General features: G+C 41.9%; 1 protein-coding gene across 9 annotated transcripts in view; it reads left to right on the forward strand.

The window, feature by feature from the left end:
• DLGAP2 (DLG associated protein 2) overlaps window positions 1–25249 on the forward strand; it is a 1068027-nt gene that overhangs the window by 605929 nt on the left and 436849 nt on the right. The gene's annotated exons all lie outside the window — the stretch shown is intronic.

The following is a 25249-nucleotide window of genomic DNA, read 5'->3' on the forward strand; positions in this document are numbered from 1 at the left end:
TAGACATCTTATCCCCTATCCAAAGGATAGGGGATAAGATGTCAGATAGCCGGGGTCCTGCTGCTGGGGACCCCGGGGATCGCTGCTGCAGCACCCTGCTATCATTACTGCGCAGAGCGAGATCGCTCTGCACGTAATGACAGGCAATACAGGGGCCGGAGCATCGTTACGTCATGGCTCCGCCCCTCGTGACATCACAGCCTGCCCCGTCAATACAAGTCTATGGGAGGGGGCGTGGCGGTCATCACGCCCCCTGCCATAGACTTGCATTAAGGGGACGGGCCGTGATGTCATGAGGGGCGGAGCCATGACGTCACTCGCTCTGTGCAGTAATGATGGCGGGGTGCCGCAGCGGGGATCCCCGGGGTCCCCAGCAGCGGGACCGCGGCGATCTAACATCTTATCCCCTATCCTTTGGATAGGGGATAAGATGCCAGGGGCGGAGTACCCCTTTAAGGTTGTTCTTTTCTGTCTAAATCCTCTCTGATGACACGTGTCTCGGGAACCGCCCAGTTTAGAAGAGGTTTGCTATGGGAATTTGCTTCTAAACTGGGCGGTTCCCGAGACACGTGTCATCAGAGAGCACTTAGACAGAAAAGAACAACCTTAACTTCAGAAGCTCATAAGTACTGAAAGGATTAAGATTTTTTAATAGAAGTAATTTACAAATCTGTTTAACTTTCTGGAGCCAGTTGATTTATAAAAAAACGTTTTTTCCTGGATAACCCATTTAATGATCCAATTTAATTTCTTAAATATTGAAGTAAAATTTCCTTTATTTTTATAAAAATGACAGCGACTCATTCTACTAATTCAGAGGTTGTCCGGTGTAAATTCATATAGTTTCTTATACATTTTGTCGCCGTCATTCAGGCCATGGTGCTTCTCAGATACATGTAGAATAGGCTGAATTGAACAGCGCTCTCCGGAAAAAAATTAATTAATCCTACAATATAACAGATCAATATTACAAAGTATTCTTAGAAAAAAAATCTCACACCTCCACTGCAGGAGAAAGCACAGCTATCGACGGGAATGAGACTCAATAGAATAAGCTGAAATAACCTTGGCTTGGCTGTTAGCAATAGAAGTGATATAAACACCAATAATGATACTAATTGTGTTGTCTTTTTCTAACATGATACAGAGTTTGTCACATTACGATTTTTTATAGCAAAGGGACCAATGTGCTCTGTTAGTCTGAGGATAATATCTCGGGGAGCTCATGCGTCCTTGATTCTAATGATATTTGTTGTTGCTGGAAAAGTATATCAATGTTTCTATAAACATTATATCCTAATGTCTAAATATGACATTGCAGAAATGACTTATCTCTACCTGCAGGAGTCACAGACTGCTATGGAAGATGTCCCTTCTCCTGTCATGCCATGCTCTCTTTTAAACAAGAGGTTCTACAACAGCTATGTATTACAGTGATCCCTCAACTTACAATGGCCTCAACATACAATAGTTTCAACATACAATGGTCTTTTCTGGACCATTGTAAGTTGAAACCAGACTCAACATACAATGCTACAGACAGTCCAGATCTGTGAAACGTGTCAATGGCCGGAAGAAATGACAATCAGAATGGGCATTCACTGGTAAAACCCCTGTATTACTGAAGTGTATGCACTGACTGATGTCTGGTAGCGCCCCCTACAGTACAGGGAGTTACTACATGTTCTGTACTCTTTACCTGTACCAGGGTTAGCTGCTCCTCTGGACACCAGGTGAGGGCGACTCCATGTAACTTTTTTAGAACACTGCATGTACTGTACAGGACCCCGAAGAAGCTCCTGTCCTCTACATAGACCAGTGTTTCCCAAGCATGGTGGCCCCAGCTGTTTCAAAACTACAACTCCCAGCATGCCCGGACAGCCTTTGGATGTCCGGGCATGCTGGGAGTTGTAGTTTTGCAACAGCTGGAGGCTCCATGCTTGGGAAACACTGACATAGACAGTGATTTACAGCTCCCTGCAGATCTTTCTTACTTTTATATATAAGGATTTGCTTTATCTGTATTAGTTATCTACTTATTTTTCTTTAATCCTCCCTTTTTCCTATTTTTGGATGACATTTTGGTGCCATTAGAACCAATTACCAGGTTTCCATAGAGTTCTGGTCTCAACATACAATGTTTTCAAAATACAATGGTCGTCCTGGAACCTATTAATATTGTAACTTGAGGGACCACTGTATATAATTGTGCAGTAGGTCCTAGTTGTTGCAAAATAACATATGACTAACCTCAAATATCGGCCTTTATAAAGTGCTATGACGAAGATTAAAAAGCTAGAAAGTGATGCTTTATAATATACTGGATATAGTTTTAGACTGCAGTCTGTAAGGCTGCAAAAGACATAAGTCTATCCAGTACAGCCTATTCACTTGCAATATTCTTGCAGCCTGTATCATGGGGTTTATAATATTTACACCAATCTACTATCATCCTGTTGTTGCGCAGGAGTAGCTCGGCAGGTTATAGCTGATTGGTTATAAAATTCCAGCTTACTCTCAGTTTAGGAGCCCAATATGAGGAGTTACTTAATCAATGACAGTCCTCCCTGATAAGGTCGCTGTCAGTCATTAGTAGTGATGAGCGGCATAGGCCATATTCGAATTTGCGATATTTTGCGAATATGTGGATGAATATTCGTCATATATTCGTGAAATTTGCATATTCGTTATATTCGGTTTTTTTTCCGCATATGCGAAGATATATGGACATATTCGCGAATATTGAGCCCTCCCTTCTTTAATGGTATAGGGAACTAATGGGCTAGTGCAGTGGTCTCCAACCTGTGGAGCTCCAGATGTTGCAAAACTACAACTCCCAGCATGCCCGGACAGCCGTTGGCTGTCCGTGCATGCTGGGAGTTGTAGTTTTGCAACATCTGGAGGTCTGCAGGTTGGAGGCATCTGCACTAGCCCATTAGTTCCCTATACCATTAAAGAAGGGAGGGCTCAATATTCGCGAATATGCGCATATGCGAAGAGCAGAGAGGGATGCAGTGATCACTGTGATGTGTAAAACATGAAAAGCAGACGGCTTGAAAAAAGCTGCACTCTCCCACTGAGAAGTATTTGCCAAATGATGCTTTATTCCAAGTGTCCATACAGCAGACGGCAAGTCAATAGCTGGAAGTGCGGGGAGCGAGAGTCAAAGCTCTTAGGTGCGGGGGGGTGTACCACTAGACATCACTGTGATGTGTACTGTGAACAAAGGGGGGAAAAAAGCAAATATTCGTAATTGTGGATATATAGTGCTATATTCGCAATATTCGCAAATTCGCGAATATGCGATATTCGCAAATAAAATTCAAATTTCGAATATTCGTGAGCAACACTAGTCATTAAGACCCCTTACTGGACTCATTTGTCCACAATGAGCTGAGGTTTAAATAAAGTGCCAGTTATTTGATTATTTCCCACAAAGCTATATGTCAATATCATCTCCTCCTGTCCTATAATATGAGGCTGGAAGCTCAGACTGTAAGTTCAATGTGACAAATTCCCTTTAAGGCCGGGACATTAAGCACATTTGAATAATCTGGCGGGCACTTGGCTGCTTGGAAATGCGTCATCTCATAGACGGCAATGCATTTCTGAGTGGTATCCGCAGAAAGAATAGACATGTCTACTCTTTCTGCGGACATCGGAATCAAGATTTCCGCAGCAGAAACGGCTGCCAGGAAATTCCGCCATGTGCACGGTGCAGCAGAATCCCAATGAAATCAATGGGACTCTGCTGCACCATAATGTCCTTGAGGAATATTTCTGCGGAATTCTGCAAGCACATTCTGCCATGTGAACATACTCTAACTCTTTTCCTTCCCAGGGCATATGGGAACATTGTAGCTGGATTCTGACGTGATCCCAATCTGTACTGGGTGGTTTCCAGCTAATATTGATATCTAGCCTGTAGCAAGGACCTGGAAATGATGGACCTAAATCCAGCAAAATATTGGTACCGATCCTTTTATAATGCTGATCAGAACCTTTGCAGTGCAGTTGTGGGGTCCCAATCAGCAGACATGACAGCCCTACCTGGCTCCGTGCTGTCTAAGTGTCTCTCTAAACCTTCAGGCTGCTTTAAATGGTTAGAGAAGCAGAGGTCAATGCTGTTCTGTATATTTTCTCTTAAAATATCCAAACTTCATCTAATTTTATTTAAAGAGAACCTGTCAGCTGTTTGTTTCTTCCCAAACCCCGGACAGCATGAAACAGACCAAGGCAGCAGAATGATGGGCAGAATGATATACTGCATTTCTCAGGTGTTTTTATACAAATCATACTTTTTAAAAGCCAATGGCGTTCCCCGTGGCTGCTTAATGCCCCCCTAACATTGAGTGATGAAAGAATCTTTCTCAAGGTGTATAGGGTGAAACATGTCACTCATGTCTGGCTTGATATGGCAAGGAAAAGGTGACCTTCATATAGGCGCTCAGGTATCCAAAGGAATGTCACAACCAAGTCATGGAAGTGAAATAAGGTTTCAAGTTTATTGGCAAAACAGCAGCAATGACGCGTTTCAGGTTCTACAAACCCCTTCTTCAGATTGGCAGATTAATCTGTTAATCTAAAGTGGTTTGTATACCCTTTAGATTGTAGCCCAGCTGTGGGGTTTGTAGCCCAGCTGTGGAGTACAAGAGCAGGACTGAGCCTGTGGTGAAAGCGTTGCTAGGGGCAACGGATCACGTCAAGGGAGTGAGTGCTCTCTCAGCTAAGGAGACAGGTGGATGGGCCACCTGCGCAGCGCAACAGCAGTAAGCCGTGTTATTTGTTTTGCAAAGATGGGTCGATGTCGAAATGCCGTCAAGGACGATCCCAGAGCTATCCCCAGGGAGAAATCCTTACAAAGGGTACAGAAGTAAGCTGTCTACACTGGTTACAAAATGCGTTAGACTAAGCTGCCCCTTGCCCTGTAAGGTACCATTTTTTTTTCTTGGCATCAGTGGACTCGGACTGCTAGAGTTAATATTATTCAAAGTAGCCTATTCACTGCTCTGTCATTTAGACATTGTGGCTGGAAATTAACTTATTGTTATACATAGTCTGCAATATCTGTACTTGAAAAGCAATTAGGATTTGAATTTACAATAATATCAGTGGGTTTATTGTGTAGCTTAGAAGGGCTAACATACATAAAAACAAAGGTTAGCTTTTTAGAAGTAATTTCATCATGAAACTAAATACTGTCATAGAAAACATGTTGTGCCTTGGCTCCACCTTGTGAAATTCAGGTATTTTTTCTTTCAGTATATCATAAACCTTTAGCAGTTGGACGCTGCACTGAGGATCATGCATCCTTAAAGGGGTAGTCCAGTGGTGAAAAACTTATCCCCTATCCTAAGGATAGGGGATAAGTTTGAGATCGCGGGGGGTCCGACCGCTGGGGGCCCCCGCGATCTCTCTGTACAGGGCCCCGGCTCTCTGCCGATATAGCGGGTGTCGACCCCCGCACGAGGCAGCGGCCGACACGCCCCCTCAATACATCTCAATGGCAGAGCCGGAGATTGCTGAAGGCAGCGCTTCGGCTCTGCCATAGAGTTGTATGGAGGGGGCGTGCCGGCCGCCGCTTCGTGCGGAGGTCGACACGCCCCCTTCCCGCGGGCTGTCGGGGCTCCGTACAGGAGATCGCGGGGGGCTCCAGGGGTTGGACCCCCCGCGATCTGCAACTTATCCCCTATCCTTAAGATAGGGGATAAGTTGTAAACCACTGAGTCACCACTGGACTACTCCTTTAAGTATGTGGAGGAACTCTGGATACAATATGTACTTACTATTTAGTTTTTGTCAAACGTACTGTCTCTGTGTTTGCTGTTCATTATTTTAAAATTGGTATGAGCGGGGGCTGATGAGTATTGAGTCTTACCCAGAAAACAATGAGCTAGAAAGCTATAAACTGCTGGGTGTACTGGCCAATGTGTCTATATTCAATGGTGCAAAAATCAACTACCTAGGACTTTATCTTACCTTCCTCTTTCTGGTTCTTTCCACTGCCGGTGTAAACACTCATTTGCAGCATTAGTTGCCTCTGGAACACTCCCAAATGTTGTCCCTTTAGGTGTTTTTTTAAGATTGAGGAACAGATGATCGGTCGGTCGAATAGGGCAGATGGGGCATCTCTTGAAAGCCTAGAGAGATTAGTTTTGGTACTGTTTCATCTGCTGTGTGTGACAAGGGGTTGTTCTCTTTTGTTTGGTTGTCAAATGTTTTGGGATCCACTTTGCTGCAAGCTTTCTCATTTCCAAGTTGTAGATAATGGCACCAACTTTCTCTAATGATATTCCTATATATGTAGCAATACTTTTGGCTGATATTCGGTAGTCCTCCATGATTGTGTCATGGATGTCTTTAAAGGGGTACTCCGGTGGAAAAACTATTTTGTTTTTCTTTTTTTAAATCAACTGGTGCCAGAAAGTTAAACATATTTGTAAATTACTTCTATTAAAAAAATCTTAATCCTTCCAGTACTTATTAGCTGCTGAATGCTACAGAGGAAATTCCTTTCTTTTTGGAACAGTGATGACATCACGAACACAGTGCTCTCTGCTGACATCTCTGTCCATTTTTTTTTTTTTTTTAACATGAGAATGTCCATTTTAGCAACCATGCATAGCAGATGGTATGCTAAGGGCAGCATGGTGGCTTAGTGGTTAGCACTGCTGCCTTGCAGTGCTGGGGCCTTGGGTTCAAATCCCACTAAGGACAACAATAAATAAAGACTTATTATTATTATTATAATAACGTCAGCAGAGAGCAGTGTGTTTGTGATGTCATCAGAGAGCATTCCAAAAAGAAAAGAATTTCCTCTGTAGTATTCAGCAGCTAATAAATACAGGAAGAATTAAGATTTTTTAATAGAAGTAATTTACAAATATGTTTAACTTTCTGGCATCAGTTGATTTAAAAAAAGAAAAAAAAATATGTTTTTCCACCGGAGTACCCCTTTAACATTTGCAGGCACAGAGGCAGAAACAGGCCTTTCACTGGGTTTTTCACGTTCAACACCGAAATGGACAGTTTTAAATTTGACAACCCAATGTTTACCTGTTGCATATAAAGGGTTACTGTCACCCACAGTATGTGACATTTCACCATGGAATTGTTATGCACCTTTCTCTTGGAGAAACGGGAACATAAAGGGGTTATCCAAGAATTGAAAAACAGAGCCAGTTTCTTTAAAAAAAACGCTCCCCATCTGTCTCCAGGTTGTGTGGTTCTGCAGCTCAGTTCCATTGAAGTGAAAGGAGCCAAGTTGTAATACCACACACCCAGGGCCAAATTAAGGCTGCCTGGAGGATGGAGCACTTCATTATGATGGGCCACCCCCGACAGTCCCCCTTCCCTTCCACTGAGTGGAACAGGAGTCAGCAGTGGCGTTGCTAGGGTTGGTGTCACCCGGTGCGGTAGAAAATGGTGTCACCCCCATACCTCCCCCCTCCCCCCAGTAAGTTTTTAGCCTGTTGGGACAGACACCACTGTTGTAGCGCATTGTGAGAAATTCCAGTATAATAATCAGATATACCAGTTGCCACAGAATGGGAAAGTGTTAAAGAAGTTTTCACCATTTAAATATACAGCTCCCAGAATTACTTAAAGGGGTACTCCACTGGAAAACATTTACTTTTATATCAACTGGTGCCAGAAAGTTAAACAGATTTTTAAATTACTTCTATTTAAAATCTTAATACTTACAGTACTTATAAGCTGGTGTATGCTCCACAGGAAGTTGCGTAGTTCTTTCCAATCTGACCACAGTGCTATTTGCTGACACCTCTGTCCATGTCAGGAACTGTCCAGAGCAGGATAGGTTTGCTATGGGGATTTGCTCCTACTATGGACAGTTCTTGACATGGACAGAGGTGTCAGCACAGAGTACTGTGGTCAGACAGAAAATAAATTAAAAAAGAAATTAACTTCCTGTGAATCGCTTATACAGCAGCTAATAAGTACTGGAAGGATTAAGATTTTTAAATATAAGTAATTTACAAATCTGTTTAACTTTGTAGCACCAGTTGATTAAAAAAAATGTTTTCCAGTAGAGTACCCCTTTATGCAGTGGTGAGGTTATGCTGGGAGTTGTAGTTTCACTGACCATAACTGTAGAACTGACAAGCGACTACAGCTCTGATAGGACATAGAGAGGAGAATGTACAATGATATCAGTGACTACAGGTGACGTCTTCTCTATAGTCTTTCCTTATCTAATTCAGATGGTACATACCGCCTGGTCCAGCTAAAACTTCTGTCTGTAGAATGTGACGCCCAGACGTCTTCTCACTATGTCAGTGCATTCTCATCCTCTATATGAAAACAAGTATTATTATAAACCTGCCAGACACTGTATCCTCTAAATATAATACTACTATACACTATACTCTTTGATTATAAACCTTCCATACACCATACCCACTGAATATAATACCACACACTGTACATTCTGAATATAATACCATCACATACTGTACCCTCTGAATATAAATCTGCCACATACTGTACCCCTGAATATAATACTATCACATACTGTACCCTCTGAATATAATACTACCATATACTGTACCCTCTGAATATAAATCTGCCACATACTGTACCCCTGAATATAATACTATCACATACTGTACCCTCTGAATATAATACTACCATATACTGTACCCTCTGAATATAAATCTGCCACATACTGTACCCCTGAATATAATACTATCACATACTGTACCCCTGAATATAATACTATCACATACTGTACGCTCTGAATATAATACCAACACATACTGTACACTCTGAATATATTACTACCACCCACTGCGCCCTCTGAATATAATACTTAGAGATGAGCAAACTACAGTAAATTCAACTCGTCACAAACTTCTCGGCTCGGCAGTTGATGGCTTTTCCTGCATAAATTAGTTCAGCTTTCAGGTGCTCCCGTGGGCTGGAAAAGGTGGATATTGTCCTAGGAGAATCTTTCCTATGAATGTATCCACCTTTTCCAGCCCACCGGAGCACCAGAAGGCTGAACTAATTTACGCAGGATAAGTCATCAACTGCTGAGCCGACAAGTTCGTGACGAATCAAATTTACTGTAAGTTCGCTCATCTCTAATAATACTACCACAAACTGCGCCCTCTGAATATAATACTACCACCCACTGTGCCCTCTGAATATAACACTACCACAAACTGCGCCCTCTGAATATAACGTTGCCATACAGTGCACCCTCTGAATATAATACCACAACCGCAGTAACACCCCTCAACATCCGTTAGCTGATGCTATTACCACGGGAGGGGGGTATTGGTGGTGTTGCTAGTGGATGATCGGGGTGCTACTACTGGGGGGGAGTGTTGCTGAAGGATGATGAGGGTGCTACTGGCCATCCCCCCTGGCAGTATCACCCCCATCATCCATCGGCAGGATCATCCTCCTGGCAGGAGCACCGCCATCATCCACCATCAGGACCTGCTGATGGAGGTGCCGCTGGGGGGGGGGGGGGGGGTAGTTGCTGGCGGATGATGAGGGTGCTACTGCCAGGGGGGGGGAGCATTAGGTAGGCAGCAGTTCCCCCACATTAGGTAGGTAGCAGTTTCCCCACATTAGGTAGCATCTTTTCCCCACATTAGGCAGCATAGATTCCCCACATTTGGTACCAGTTTCCCCACATTAGGTAGGTACCAGTTACCCCACATTAGGTAGCAATTTCCCCATATTAGGTAGCACAGATTCCCCACATTAGTTAGCAGTTTCCCCACATTCGGTAGTACAGATTCCCCACATTAGCTAGCATAGACCCCCCACATTAGGTAGCATAGACTCCGCACATTAGGTATCATAGACTCCGCACATTAGGTAGCATAGACTCCGCACATTAGGTAGCATAGACTCCCCACATTAGGTAGCATATACTCCCCACATTAGGTAGCATAGACTCCCCACATTAGGCCGCAGGTTCCCTTGCAGGTTCCCCACAATGCGTCAAAGTCTCCCCACACACACACACACAAAAAAAAAAACCACATACAACACAACACAGAGAGACACACAACACAACACAGAGAGACACACACACACAAACACACAGTCAGAGAGACACACTCACAGACAGACACACAGTCACACAGTCACACACAGTCACACACAGTCACACAAACACACAGTCACACAAATACACAGAGTCACACACACACACACAGTCACACACACACACACAGAGAGTCACACACACAAACATAGATACAGACACACACACTCACCCATCCAGCGCAGCGATCCTTCTCACCGGGCGCAATGCGAGTGACGTAGCTGACGTCCCCCTGCTCGGCCATGCGGTATGACGTCAGGCCGGCGCAGACGTGGGAGCGGAGGCCGGGCACAGTACTGGTGAAGGTGAGAGGGGGGGGGGGGGTTGCCGGACGGGCGCACCGCACACACAGCACAGGGGGGGGGGGGGGTGCTGACGGATGGGAGGCCGGTCGGGCACATAGGGGGGTGTCAGTGTAGCTGGGGAGGGGGTGTGGGTGCTGCGGAGCGTCTTGGTGTCACCCCATTAGGTTGGTGTCACCCGGTGCGGGCCGCACCCCCCGCACCCGGGTCGCAACGCCACTGGGAGTCAGGCCCCCGGTAAAATAAAATGGGCTGCATGGTCTAAAATCACTTTAGTTCAGGTCACTCTTTGCAGCTGTTGCAAAGCTACAACCCCCATTATGTCTGGAGAGCTTCAGGCGTTATAGGAGTTGTAGTTTTTCAACAGCTGGAGCCTCATATACACAGTGTCATCCATTATTACTGCAAAATTTAGAAGTGAGGAGAGATCTAATGGGACAGTCAGGAGAATACACAAACATAAAAAGACTCACTGGAGACGTCTTCTCTGTTGTTTTTCCTTTTCTTCTTCATCTGGTCCAGACGCCAGGTCTTCTTCCAGATCCATCTTCCTCTGTAAAGTTTGACGCCGGGACATCATTGGTTCCTCACTTTAACAGCCGCTCCTCATCCTCTGTATAAAGACAACAATCATTATAACCCTTCAAGATACTGTGTTTCCCCCTGCTCATCATTCCCCCCCTCCACTGCTCATCATTCCCCCCCTCCACTGCTCATCATTCCCCCCCCACTGCTCATCATTCCCCCCCCACTGCTCATCATTACCCCCCTGCTCATCATTACCCCCCCCACTCATCATTACCCCCCCCCGCTCATCATTACCCCCCCCGCTCATCATTGCCCCCGCCCCTGCTCGTTATTACCCCCCTGCTCATCATTACCCCCCTTCTCGTCATTATCCCCTCTGCCTCATCATCCTCCCCCACTCATAATCCTCCCCTGCTCATTGCTCCCCCCTCCTCCTGCTTTTTCTATTTTTCATATTTACTTACCTGGCCGTGCTCGGCAGGCTCAGGTAGCGTCGGGTCTCGTGGGCTGTGACGAGTTACGTCTCCTGCGGCTCCTCTGCACGACGTCACTCGTCATTTCCTGCAGCGCTGGGGTGTAATGAAGAAAACTGTGCCCTGTAGCAGCGTGGCTGCCGGAAATGAGGAGTGACGTCCCTGACACTGTGCAGAGGAGCCGCAGGAGACGTCACTCGTCACAGCCCACATGACCCGACACATCACCTGAGCCTGCCGAGCGCGGCCAGGTAAGGAAATATGAAATATAGAAAAAGCAGGAGTCCGGGGCGGGCCCACAGGAGCCACCGCTGGTCACTGTTTTAAAGTGACCGTGGCAGGGCTATCGGGGGGCCCCGATACGCTACTGAGCAGCCCGCAGGGATGTCCCGAATGTGACGGGGCCTCTTGCGGGCACGGGGCCCGGAGCAGGTGCTCCATGAGCACCAATGATGATCCGGCCCTGCACACACCACCTGGGGACAGACAGGGAGCGGTGTTTGAAAAAAAATGATTTCATTTTTTGATTCCTGGATAACCCCTTTAAAGGGATACTCTGGTGAAAACAATTTTTTTTTTTCATATCAACTGGCTACAGAAAATTAAACAGATTTGTAAATTACTTCTATTAAAGAATCTTAAGTTCTTTTCAGTCTGACCACAGTGCTCTCTGCTGACACCTCTGCCCATGTCAGTAACTGTTCGGAGCAGAAGCAAATCCCCATAGCAAACCTATCCTGCTCTGGACAGTTCCTGACATGGACAGAGGTGTCAGCAGAGAGCACTGTGGTCAGACAGAAAAGAGCAACTCAATTTCCTCTGTGGAATACAGCAGCTGATAAGTACTGGAAGGATTAAGATTTTTTAATAGAAGTAATTTACAAATCTGTTTAACTTTCTGCCACTAGTTGATTTTAAAAAAAAACAAAAATGTTTTCCACAGGAGTACCTCTTTAATTATGATCCTATGCTCTTTAACATTGAACATTTCTAGAAGTGCTGACATGTTAAAGAGTAAAAAAGAAAAAATAATGCAACTCAGCTCAACCAATCTGAACAGGTATTGACGGACATCAATGCTGGAGCTTGGACATACAACGGGAAATAGGTAATAAAATCATAGTTAATTTACTTTTGCACTAAATCGGAAGAAATTGACTAGTACACCCTACCATTTACAGCTTCCTATCTCAATTTGTTCTGGGTAAGGCTCAATACCTACCAGCGCCCATCGTAAAAAGGTGTTTTTTGTTTTGAAGATGGTAGAAAAAAAGTAGAAAAACTCAAAGTAAAAAGCTGAAGCACTGCACTTGTAGAGAACAGAACAGGCATTCCTATTTACCCATTATACCACAATGTTTTATTCCCTCACTGTTCTTCAAAAAGACTTCACAGTAAGCGTTATATTGTTGTAACAATAGGTGAATAAAGATCCCTTGCTGTTCACTACAACTAGAGTGCAGCAGTTTTTCCATGATATAGGCCCCGCATTGCTGTTCCTTTTTGTTCTCTAAGAAAAGTAATACCAAGTGTCAGATATAAATATTTGTCATAACTTTAATGTTAAAGCGAAACTGACAGCCGGTTCACCAGCACTAAAAACAAAGATGTATCACTTACCTAGATCTGGGTTCCAGAGCTAGACCCATTATTAGCCAACATTGCTAATATGTTGATCGCCAGCTTTATACAATGGAGGCAGGGACCCGGCATATCCAGCATCCACGCCTTTATGCTGTGTCCCGCCTTCATTGTCAACATAGTAGCACAATAGTAGCTATTCCAGCAAATAACGGGTCTATCTCCAGAACTTTCATATACACAAAATTCCCCCATGGGGTACCCGGGGTATTTAATTCATAAATTCCAATTCCCTTCAGGGTTCACAACCCCTCCGGGACTAGGACCCCCAACTAGGGTCACCCTTTTAAAACTTCACTTTTATTTATTATTTGTTAAGAACAAAATGAGGTGCAAAAAATAATACAAACGAAGGTGTTTAAAAACACAATATATAGGAATTGGATTGGTCCATTACTGGTTCCACTAATTCTGATTCACTAGGGGTTATATGTTAGGGACTTTTTATCATTGATCTGGATCCTAAGATTCCAATCTACATAGTCCACCTAACATGCACCTCCTCTATCTAATTTGCCAATTCCTATTATTGCTGTTTAAAAAGTGTTCCCTAGCATCCCCCCGACGTTTCGCTGGAAGGACCCAGCTTTATCAAGGTATAGGACACTAATGTCCTATACCTTGATAAAGCTGGGTCCTTCCAGCGAAACGTCGGGGGGATGCTAGGGAACACTTTTTAAACAGCAATAATAGGAATTGGCAAATTAGATAGAGGAGGTGCATGTTAAGTGGACTATGTAGATTGGAATCTTAGGATCCAGATCAATGATAAAAAGTCCCTAACATATAACCCCTAGTGAATCAGAATTAGTGGAACCAGTAATGGACCAATCCAATTCCTATATATTGTGTTTTTAAACACCTTCGTTTGTATTATTTTTTGCACCTCATTTTGTTCTTAACAAATAATAAATAAAAGTGAAGTTTTAAAAGGGTGACCCTAGTTGGGGGTCCTAGTCCCGGAGGGGTTGTGAACCCTGAAGGGAATTGGAATTTATATCTCCAGAACTTGACCATAGATCCGGGTACGTTTTTAATGGGGTGAACCTTTAGGTAAGGTGAGATGGTGCATACTACAAAGCGAATTCCAACTGAAACCCTGAATTAGCTTTACTGTTTTCCACCCAATATATGGTGATGAAGGGTCTCACATTAGTTGGGGCCCACCCTGTCAGTGCTTTGATCCATACACTAGTAACCCTTAACCCCTTAAATGGGCACTGTCAGAAACAAAAAACTTTTGTTATGTTGTAATGCATTTAAAACAAATAGGTTTTGCAATTGCTTTCATTTGAAAATTTTCAGTATTTCATTCTGAAAAAAACTGTCAAACAACTGCCCCCCCCTGCCTGCTTGGAGACATACTAGTCCTGCTGCGTCCATGCGTCATCACCTATGTCATGGACACACTTCCTCCCATTGTCAGCTTGTGTCCCGCTACTGTCAGTGAGGACAAGCTGGGAGTTGTAGTTTTGCTAATGCTTGGGGAGATGTGAGCAGACAGCATACTGAGGGAGGGGGCGGAGACCTGCACAGTGAGGCCACGCCCCCTCCCTTTTAGAGGAATTCAGACTAGTGAGCTAAATTAAAAGTGTAATTAAAAAATAAATAAAGCACTAGATACATAAAAATTTGATGTACATGGTCAGGATTGAGTGAAATATAAAAAAAAAAAAAAAATGTTGTTGGATCTGACGGGTACGCTTTAAGGGCCAAGCCATTTTCCCCTTAAAGGGGTACTCCGGTGGAAAACTTTTATTTTTTTTTAAATCAACTGGTGCCAGAAAGTTAAACCGATATGTAAATTACTTCTATTAAAAAATCTTAATCCTTCCAGTACTTATTAGCTGCTTAATACTACCTAAGAAATTCTTTTCTTTTTGGAACACAGAGCTCTCTGCTGAGATCACGAGCACAGTGCTCTCTGCTGACATCTCTGTCCATTTTAAGAACTGTCCGGAGTAGGAGAAAATCCCCATAGCAAACAAATGCTGCTCTGGACAGTTCCTAAAATGGACAGAGATGTCAGCAAAGAGCACTGTGCTTGTGATTCAGCAGAGAGCACTGTGTTCCAAAAAGAAAATAATTTCCTCTGTAGTATTCAGCAGCTAATAAGTACTGGAAGGATCAAGATTTTTTAATAGAAGTAATTAACAAATCTTTTTAACTTTCTGGCACCAGTTGATAAAAAAAAAAGTTTTCCACCGGAGTACCCCTCTAAGGACCACAGTATTTTTTGCACATCTGGCCACTGTCACTTTAAGCATTGATAACTCTGGGATGCTTTTACTTATGAATTTGATTTGATTGTTTTTTTGTGACATATTCTACTTTAACATAGTGGTAAATTTTAGTCGATACTTGCATCATTTTTCTAAATTTGAAGCTCTCTGCTTGTAAGGAAAATGGACATACCAAATAAATGATATATTGATTCACATATACAATATGTCTACTTTATGTTTGCATCATACAGTTGACATGTTTTTACTGTTGGAAGACATCAAAGGGCTTCAAAGTATAGCAGCAATTTTCCAATTTTTCACAACATTTTCAAAATCGGACCAGTTCAGTTTTGAAGTGGGTTTGAGGGGCCTTTATATTAGAACTACCGCATAAATGACCCCATTATAAAAACTGCACCCCTCAAAGTATACCAAATGATATTCGGAAAGTTTGATAACCCTTTAGGTGTTTCACAGTAATAGCAGCAAAGTGAAGGAGAAAATTCATAATCTTCATTTTTTACACTAACATGTTCATGTAGACCCAGTTTTTGAATTTTTACAAGGGGTAAAAGGAGAAAAAGACCCCCAAAATGTGTAACTCAATTTCTCTCAAGTAAGGAAATAGCTCACATGTTAACGTAAAGTGCTATGTGGGTGCACTAGAGGGCTCAGAAGAGAAGGAGCGACAATGGGATTTTGGAGAGTGAGTTTTTCTGAAATGGTTTTTGGGGGGCATGTCACATTTAGGAAGCTCCCATGGTGCCAGAACAGCAAAAAAAAAAAAAACAACATGGCATACTATTTTGTAAACTGCAGCCCTAAAGGAACATAACAAGGGGTACAGTGAGCCTTAATACCCCACAGGTGTTTGACGACTTTTCGTTAAATTTGGATGTGTAAATGATAAAAAATTTTCACTAAAATGCAGTTTTTTCCCCATATTTTAAATTTTTACAAGGGATAATAGGAGAAAATGCCACACAAAATTTGTAACCCCATCTCTTCTGAGTATGGAAACACCCCATATGAGGACGTCATGTACTCTGCTGGCGCACTACAATGCTCAGAAGAGAAGGAGTCACATTTGGCTTCTGGAAAGCAAATTTTGCTGAAATGGTTTTTGGGGGGCATGTTACATTTAGGAAGCCCCTATATGGTGCCAGAACAGCAAAAAAAAACACATGGCATACTATTTTGGAAACTACACCCCCCAAGGAACGTAACAAGGGGTATAGTGAGCCTTGACACCCCACAGGTTTTTGACAAATTTCTGCTAAAGATGGACATGATAGTGAAAAATTTGATTTATTTCACTAAAATGCTGGTGTTACCCCACATTTTTCATTTTCACAAGGGGTAATTGGATAAAGTTTCACACAATTTGTAACCCCATTTCTTCTGAGTAGGGAGGTACCCCATATGTGGATTTAAAGTACTCTGCGGGCAAACTACAATGCCCAGAAGAGAAGGCGCGCCATTGAGCTTTTGGAGAGAGAATTTTATTGGAATAGAAGTCGGGGGCCATGTGTGTTTAAAAAGCCCCCGTGGTGCCAGAACAGTGGACCCCCCCCCCCCACATGTGACCCCATTTTGGAAACCACACCCCTCACAGAATTTAATATGGGGTGCAGTGAGCATTTACACCCCAATGGTGTTTGACAGATCTTTGGAACAGTGGGATGTGCAAATGAAAAATAAATGTTTTCATTTTCACAGACCACTGTTCCAAAATTATGTCAGACACCTGTGGGGTGTAAATGCTCACTGTACCCCTTGTTACATTACACGAGGGGTGTAGTTTCCAAAATGGGGTCACATGTTGGGGGAGTCCACTGTTCTGGCACTATGGAGGCTTTGTAAACACACATGGTGCTCCTTCTCTTTTGAGCATTGTAGGTCGCCTGCAGAGCACTTTACATCCACATATGGGGTATTTCCATATTAAGAGGAAATGGGGCTACAAATTTGTTCCTATTTCTCCTTGTGAAAATGAAAAAGGGAGGGTAACACCAGCATTTTAGTGAATTTTTTTTTTTTTTCATTTTCACATCCAAATTTAACGAAAATTCGTCAAACACCTTGTGGGGTGTTAAGGCTCACTATACTCCTTGTTACATTCCATGATGGTGTAGTTTCCAAAATAGGGTCACATGTGGGTATTTATTGTTTTGCGTTTATGTCAGAACCGCTGTAAAATCAGCCACCCCTGTGCAAATCACCAATTTAGACCTCAAATGTACATGGTGCGCTCTCACTCCTGAGCCTTGTTGTGCACCTGTAGAGTACTTTGCGTCCACATATGGGGTATTTCCGTACTCAGGAGAAATTGCGTTACAAATTTTGGGGGTCTTTATTTCCTTTGTGAAAATAAAAAATATGGGGCAACACGAGCATGTTAGTGTAAAAAAAAATTATTTTATTACAGGACGAAGATGAACATTATGCTTAACTCTTCTTTACTACTTTAGTCATAGCAGCAAGAATAAAGAACAGGTATACAGAAGAAAAAACATCTGATACAGGTAATATGCAAATGAGGTATACAGGTAATATGCAAATGAGACATACAGAACAACTGATCAGCATCAGATACATAGGTGATATAAGAAAAGTGCACATAACGTACTTCCTCTTCTTTGCTGCTACTTACCAAGATGAGTACTGTTATTTTTTTCATACATTGTCTAGTGTTTAATTATTTCCCCCTTTTATTTGTATATACACTGGTACATATATATATATATATATATATATATATATATATATATATATATGCAAATCATAAAATGTTGCAGTATCTTGTAATACCTTTTTTATTGGACTAACAGCATTTTGCAGAGACAAGCTTTCGGTATTCCTCCCTTTATCAAGTCCAAAGCAAATCTAAGCTCACAAGCAGAAGACACGGGTTACATCTCACAAATATACATATATATATATATATATATATATATATATATTTTCCCTTAATAAAGAATTTCATTTCTCTTTATTATTTATCTCCCACTGGGTTCATTTCTATCCCCTTTTTATCCTTATATTTATTCTGTTTATCCTACTTCCTTTCAGGTGAGTAAACAGGTCTCCTTTTATTTCCCCCTCATCTCTTTAAACCTTCTAATCATATTTTCATATCTATTTTCCATCTTATTCACCATACTCCTACCTCTTTTCTCTCTTTATTTTTCCTGCGTCATTACCTTGCTCTCATCCCAGTTTCTCGCAGGCCCTGGCCATTGCCAGATCTCGCGATATCACGTGCCACCGCTGATGATCAGCTGTGGCGCGCATTCAAATTACTTCACTCGTCATTCCTGTCAGAGCTCTCACCGTGTGTGGACCCTGTCAGTGCGTCGCCCGCTTCATTTCTCTGCTCCAGTGCATATATATACATATATATATTTCAGGTTATTATACCATTACCTGTGTTACAACGCCATCCAGTGGCTGTTGTATAATATATATTCTTATACCATTCATATATATATATATATATATATATATATATATATATTATTATTTTTTTCCTTTCAGATAAAATCTTTACCTCATCCTCAGCTTAATTGCCCTTTTATCTATTTATTCCCCTATTTATTACTTCATATATATTATATTATTTATTAAATGTATTAATGATTAAATGTAATAATTTAATTTATTTAATGTATTCAATTTATTTATTCTGCACCTATATATTTACATATTTATATCTATACCTATACTAATATATTTAACATATTTCATATATTTACACATTTAATATATAGAATGGCCAATGAGGATGCCACTAAAGTTGCTGAAACACAACAAATTGAGTTTGCTGATGAAACTTTTCTCCAGTCTATGGTTGATTCCCCCATCAACAAATCCGTACAGTCAGCAATATGTACTGCTTTATCTGGTATTCCTGATATGATAGCAAAATCAGTTACTTTGGCTATGTCCAAAACTTCTAAATCCCCTAAACATGGCCCATCTACTCCCTCTGACCATTTCTGGTCAGCGGAGGAGTACACTTCCAAGATGGCAGAAGGTTTTAAGATTTCAAGGAAAGCCTCCTATAAAAGGCATCTATCTATCGGTCCTATTGAAAAAAAAAGTCCAAAAAGACTGAGGACCAGAAAAAATATAAAGCTTTTTCAAAAAGCACTGTTGTTGATGCTACCAATACACATCACTTGCCCTCCGCCCGTGAGGAGCGTACTAACAAACGGTCTGTCAGAGTCTCCCACAGGGCAAAACCTGACTCCTATATTGAATCCCCTGATCAATCTTCCTCTGAGGAAGCAGATCTTTCGGATCAGAAGAGCAGTTCTGATTATGGGGATATCTCTGATGATGACGTTGAAGCCATTTTGGACACAGAAGACCAAAAATCGGTCGTCATGGATAGTGCGGGACAACCATTTTTTGATCCGGGGTATATTAAACACCCTAGATCAGGGGAATGGCTACCTCATCCCCTAGTTGCTAAATATCTAAGCCTTTGGCTTCAAAAACCTCTTGATAAAACTTCTAGTAGTCAATTGCGGGCCGAATGCCCTAGGCACACCTTACCTCATAAACATGCTAACACCCCTGATATCGAGCCCACTATTGTAAAGTTTCTAAATAAATCGGGAAAAAATCCCAAAAAAGGTGTGGATCATTCTTTTAGAACCATCCAAGACAGATTCCTAGATTTATTGGGTCCCTTAACCAGAATTCTGGACCTTTCTGAGGAGGCATTGTCCTCTGACACTCCCATTGACATCAGTGTACTGAGAGATTGGGCCCAAAGTGCCATATACTTATTTGGGAGTATTAATGCTTCCATATCCATGGAACGCAAGAGATCACTTCTTATGAAGCTGGATCCCCAACTGATCCACCTAGCTTCTTCGGAGGCCAGCTCCCCTACTGATGGTTTCTTAACTTTATAAAAGAAATTAACAAATATGTGGGCCTTTTCTCGTCCTTGAATGAGGCACAAACATCCTTACGCAAGGTCTTTAACCCACGTGTTTTTTCACAGGGCTGGGAAACGAAGGGGCAGGTTTCCCAGCCACCAGTCACATGAGAATCAATACTCTCGTGCCCCTTCCCGTAGTGATAGACTCCCTCCCCCATCCTTCCAACCTACCCTTTCTTCCCCACTAGAGGAAGACCATGGAGGGCGAGAGGACATTGTGGCTGCACCAGATTGAGACCTCCAAGAGGTAAGTCCATATCTTCCACCTTTTTCTCACATACCCTTAGGAGGCAGGATAGCTAGTTTTGGTAAACTATTGAGGGGCATTAAATTCAGATGTCCTCCTCAACCCAAATACCATTCCACTTGGGATGTGTCTTTGATTCTCAATCTTCTGGATTATTGGGGGACAACAAACTATTATCCCTCAAACATTTATCTCTCAAACTTAGTCTTACTTTGCCTTATTCCTGTGAAAAGAATCTCAGATGTTAGAGCCCTTGACATATCTCATAGACAATTTACCACTAATTGTGTTCTCTTTTCTATATCTAGACAAACAAAAACTAATCTTCATTCAGTATTTTATCCTTTCTTTCCTCTCTGTGTCGTTCGCTGTCTCAAAGTCTAGGAACAAAATTCTACTCCATTGCTTATATCTTTTTGAAAACCTTTTCTTCCTGTGTCTTCCACCACTTTAGCTAGATGGGTTAGACAAACTATGTCTTTAGATGGGACTGACATCTCTTTATTCGGCACATATTCTACCAGGGGTGCTATGTCCACAAAACTCTGTCAAGCAGGGGGATCTTTGTCAGACATTATGAAAGCTGCCAATTGGTCCTCTGAATCCACATTCAAAACCTTTTACATTTTCATGGTCGTTGTTTGAATATTATTACCTGTGTATACATGTTAATTATATTATTATTTGTTCATTCTAGTTATGTTCACTCATATTGTGATCGCTTTAAACAAGCATAATGTTTGTCTCTGTCCTGTAATAACATTTTAGATTTTATTAAGGACAGGAGACGAACATTATCCCTCCCTATTACCCTACCCAATGTTATTATTATGTTCTTTATTGTTTCTTCCAGTTTAATTCATAATTTTTGGAAGAATTGTCTTTCAAGACTTAGAAATGTCTTCCACCTGAATTCCGCATCTGTTTCTCTACCATCTCTGAAGTTCATCGTTCAACATTGAAATCTTCACCTTCCGGATCTTCAATAGTCATTTACTGTTCTTGTTTTGACATTCTACGTTGAAGTTTGTATTGTCTTTTTAATATGTATTTTCCTATGCATCAAAGAAGAGGAAGTATGTTATCTGCACTCTCCTTATATCACCTATGTACCTGATGCTGATTGGTTGTACTGTATACCTCATTTGCATATTACCTGTATACCTCATTTGCATATTACATGTATCAGATGTTTTTTTCTTCTGTATACCTGTTCTTTATTCTTGCTGCTATGACTAAAGTAGTAAAGAAGAGTTAAGCATAATGTTTGTTTCCTGTCCTTAATAAAATCTATATTTTCTGTCACTAAACGTAGGAAAATCTACATTTTTTTTACACTAGCATGCTGTTGTAGACCCCAACTTAACCTTTTCATAAGGGGTAAAAGAAGAAAAAGCCCTCCAAAATTTGTAACGCAATTTCTCCCGAGTATTGAAATACCCCATATGTGGCACTAAACTGTTGCCTTGAAATACAACAGGGCTCCAAAGCGAGAGAGCCATGCTAATTTGAGGCCTAAATTGGGGATTTGCCTCCGTCACCAAAATACCCTACGGCAGTGTTTCCCAAACAGGGTGTCTCCAGCTTTTGCAAAACTCCCAGCATGCCTTGACAGTCAGTGGCTGTCCGGCAATACTGGGAGTTGATTTTTTTCAACAGCTGGAGGCTCCATTTTGGAAACAGTGCCATACAAGACGTTTATTTTGGGGGGGACTGTGTAGGGGTATATGTATATTTAGTTTTTTACCCTTTATTTTGTGTAGTGTAGTGTAGTGTTTTTAGGGTACATTCACACGGGTGGGGGTTTACAGTGAGTTTCTCGCTGGGAGTTTGAGCTGCGGCAGAAAATTTGGCGCATCTCAAACTTGCAGCAGAAAACTCGCTGTAAACCTTCAGCTGTTGCTACAACTCTCAGCATGCACTGACAGACCATACATGCTGGGAGTTGTAGTTATGCAACAGCTGGAAGCACATTGTTTGCGAAACACTAAGTTAAGTAACAAACTCTCAGTGTTTTGCAACCAGTGCGCCTCCAGCTGTTGCATAACTACAACCCCTAGCATGCACAAACTACCAAAGGGCATACTGGGAGTTGTAGTAGTGACTTCTGCTGTTGCATAACAACAACTCCCAGCATGCCCTTTTGTGCATGCTGGGAGTTGTTGCTAAGCAACAGCAGGAGGCCAGCCTTACCTCCTGCTGCTGCTTTGCCGGATCCTGTGGTGATCGCCGACATAGGGGGTCTCAGGACCCCCCCAGAGGTTTGCACAGGGTGTTGCTGAAGGATTTCAGCAGGCATCCCGATCCGGTATGCCCTGTGTCCTTAACGGGTTAAAGGGGTACTCCGGTGGAAAACTTTTTTTTATCAACTGGTGCCAGAAAGTTAAAAAGATTTGCAAATTGCCTCTATTATAAACTCTTAATCTTTTCAGTACTTATTAGCAGCTGTATACTACAGAGAAAATTATTTTCTTTTTGGATTTCTTTGCGGTCTGTCCACAGTGCTCTCTGCTGACACCTCTGTCCATGTTAGGAACTGTCCATAGCAGGAGAAAATCCCCATAGCAAACATATTCTGCTCTGAACTGTTCCTAAAATGGACAGAGGTGTCAGCAGAGAGCAGCAGAAAATAAATACAAAAAGAAAATAATTTCCTCTGTAGTATTCAGCAGCTGATAAGTACTGGAAGGATTAAGATTTTTTAATATAAGTAATTTACAAATCTATAAAGAAAGCAGGTAGATGCCAGCGATTAAGAAACTTCACCTTTATTGGATCCATGTTAAAATCATCTGATGAAAAGTCACATGACCTGAAACGCGTCATGCTTGGCGCTGATTCCTGGAATTTTAATCGTTTGTCTTATTGAAGTCTCTCCATGTTGATGATTTTAACGTGGATCCAATAAAGGTGAAGTTTCTTAATCGCTGGCATCTACCTGCTTTCTTCATATTCTTGGAGGACTATTTTGCCGTGCGGTGGCCGGGTGAGCTGACTATCTTCCATTTTGCTAATTTACAAATCTGTTTCATTTGTTGGCACCAGTTAATTTAATAAAAAACCAAAAAAATGTTTTCAACCGGAGTATCTTGCCCTACATGTTTAGCCTGGTAATTATTGCTTTGTTCAAATCTGTGAATCCAGGATGCTGCTGCCTTCACTTGTTCTTGTAGCTTCATTCCTGTACTCTTTTCTCCTTCTGCAATCTTCTGCATCTCTTCTGCGCTGGCTGCTCATTTGCCAACATATCAGGCCTACCATGCCCTGCCTTGCCTGCTAACTGAAGCTCTGTTATTGTCTCTCCTTACCTGCTCTATTATTCTTGTTTTGATTTCTTACTTATGGATTCTGACCTCAGATTTCTTCCTGGATTTTGCCTGTGTGTTGCCTTATAGATTATTCATTAAGTGCCAGCTTCTTTACTAATGGCTCTGACCCTTGGCTTAGTTCCTGACTATGGTGAAAACCCATGACTGCGATCTTGACACCTCTACTACTGTTTCAGTGCTTCTTCAACCAACCTGTGGCTATTCTAGGGACTGCAACCAGTAGATCATCCAGCTGCAAAGATACATACATCTTTGTGGGGGGTAAAGGGGGAAGGCTATAATATCCTTTAGACTTTGCTCACCAGTTTATTTATTATATCTATGATAATACATATATACACTCATACGCAACCTTTGTGATTTCTACATAGCCATGTTTACTTTCCTACCTGTCTGCACTCTTTTAACCCCTTAAGGACGCAGGACGTAAATGTACGTCTTGGTGCGGAGGTACTTAACGCACCAGGACGTACATTTACGTCCTAAGCATAACCGCGGGCATCGGAGCGATGCCCGTGTCATGCGCGGCTGATCCCGGCTGCTGAACGCAGCCAGGGATCCGCCGGCAATGGCCGACGCCCGCGATCTCGCGGGCGTCCGCCATTAACCCCTCAGGTGCCAAGATCAATACAGATCCCGGCATCTGCGGCAGTGCGCGATTTGAATGAATGATCGGATTGCCCGCAGCGAGAGCAGAAGATCACCGAAAACACTGATCTGTTCTATGTCCTATACATAGAACAGATCAGTATTAGCAATCATGGTATTGCTATGAATAGTCCCCTATGGGGACTATTCAAGTGTAAAAAAAATGTAAAAAAATTTAAAAGTAAAAGTAAAAAAAAAGTGAAAAATCCCCTCCCCCAATCCAAAAGTAAAAAGTCATTTTTTTCCTATTTTACCCCCAAAAAGCGTAAAATTTTTTTTTTATAGACATATTTGGTATCGCCGCGTGCGTAAATATCCGAACTATTAAAATAAAATGTTAATGATCCCGTACGGTTAACGGCGTGAACGAAAAAAAAAAAGTCCAAAATTCCTACTTTTTTAATACATTTTATTAAAAAAAATTATAAAAAATGTATTAAAAGTTTTTTATATGCAAATGTGGTATCAAAAAAAAGTACAGATCATGGCGCAAAAAATGAGCCCCCATACCAACACTTATAGGGGAAAATAAAAAAGTTATAGGTCATCAAAATAAAGGGATTATAAACTAATAGTACTAATTTGGTTAAAAAGTTTGCGATTTTTTTTAAGCGCAACTATAATATAAAAGTATGTAATAATGGGTATCATTTTAATCGTATTGACCGTCAGAATAAAGAACACACGTCATTTTTACCAGAAATTGTACGACGTGAAAACGAAACCTTCCAAAATTAGCAAAATTGCGTTTTTCGTTTTAATTTCCCCACAAAAATAGTGTTTTTTGGTTGCGCCATACATTTTATGATATAATGAGT

This window comes from Hyla sarda, chromosome 3, assembly GCF_029499605.1.
Source record: "Hyla sarda isolate aHylSar1 chromosome 3, aHylSar1.hap1, whole genome shotgun sequence".
Classification (NCBI taxonomy): Eukaryota; Metazoa; Chordata; class Amphibia; order Anura; family Hylidae; genus Hyla; species Hyla sarda.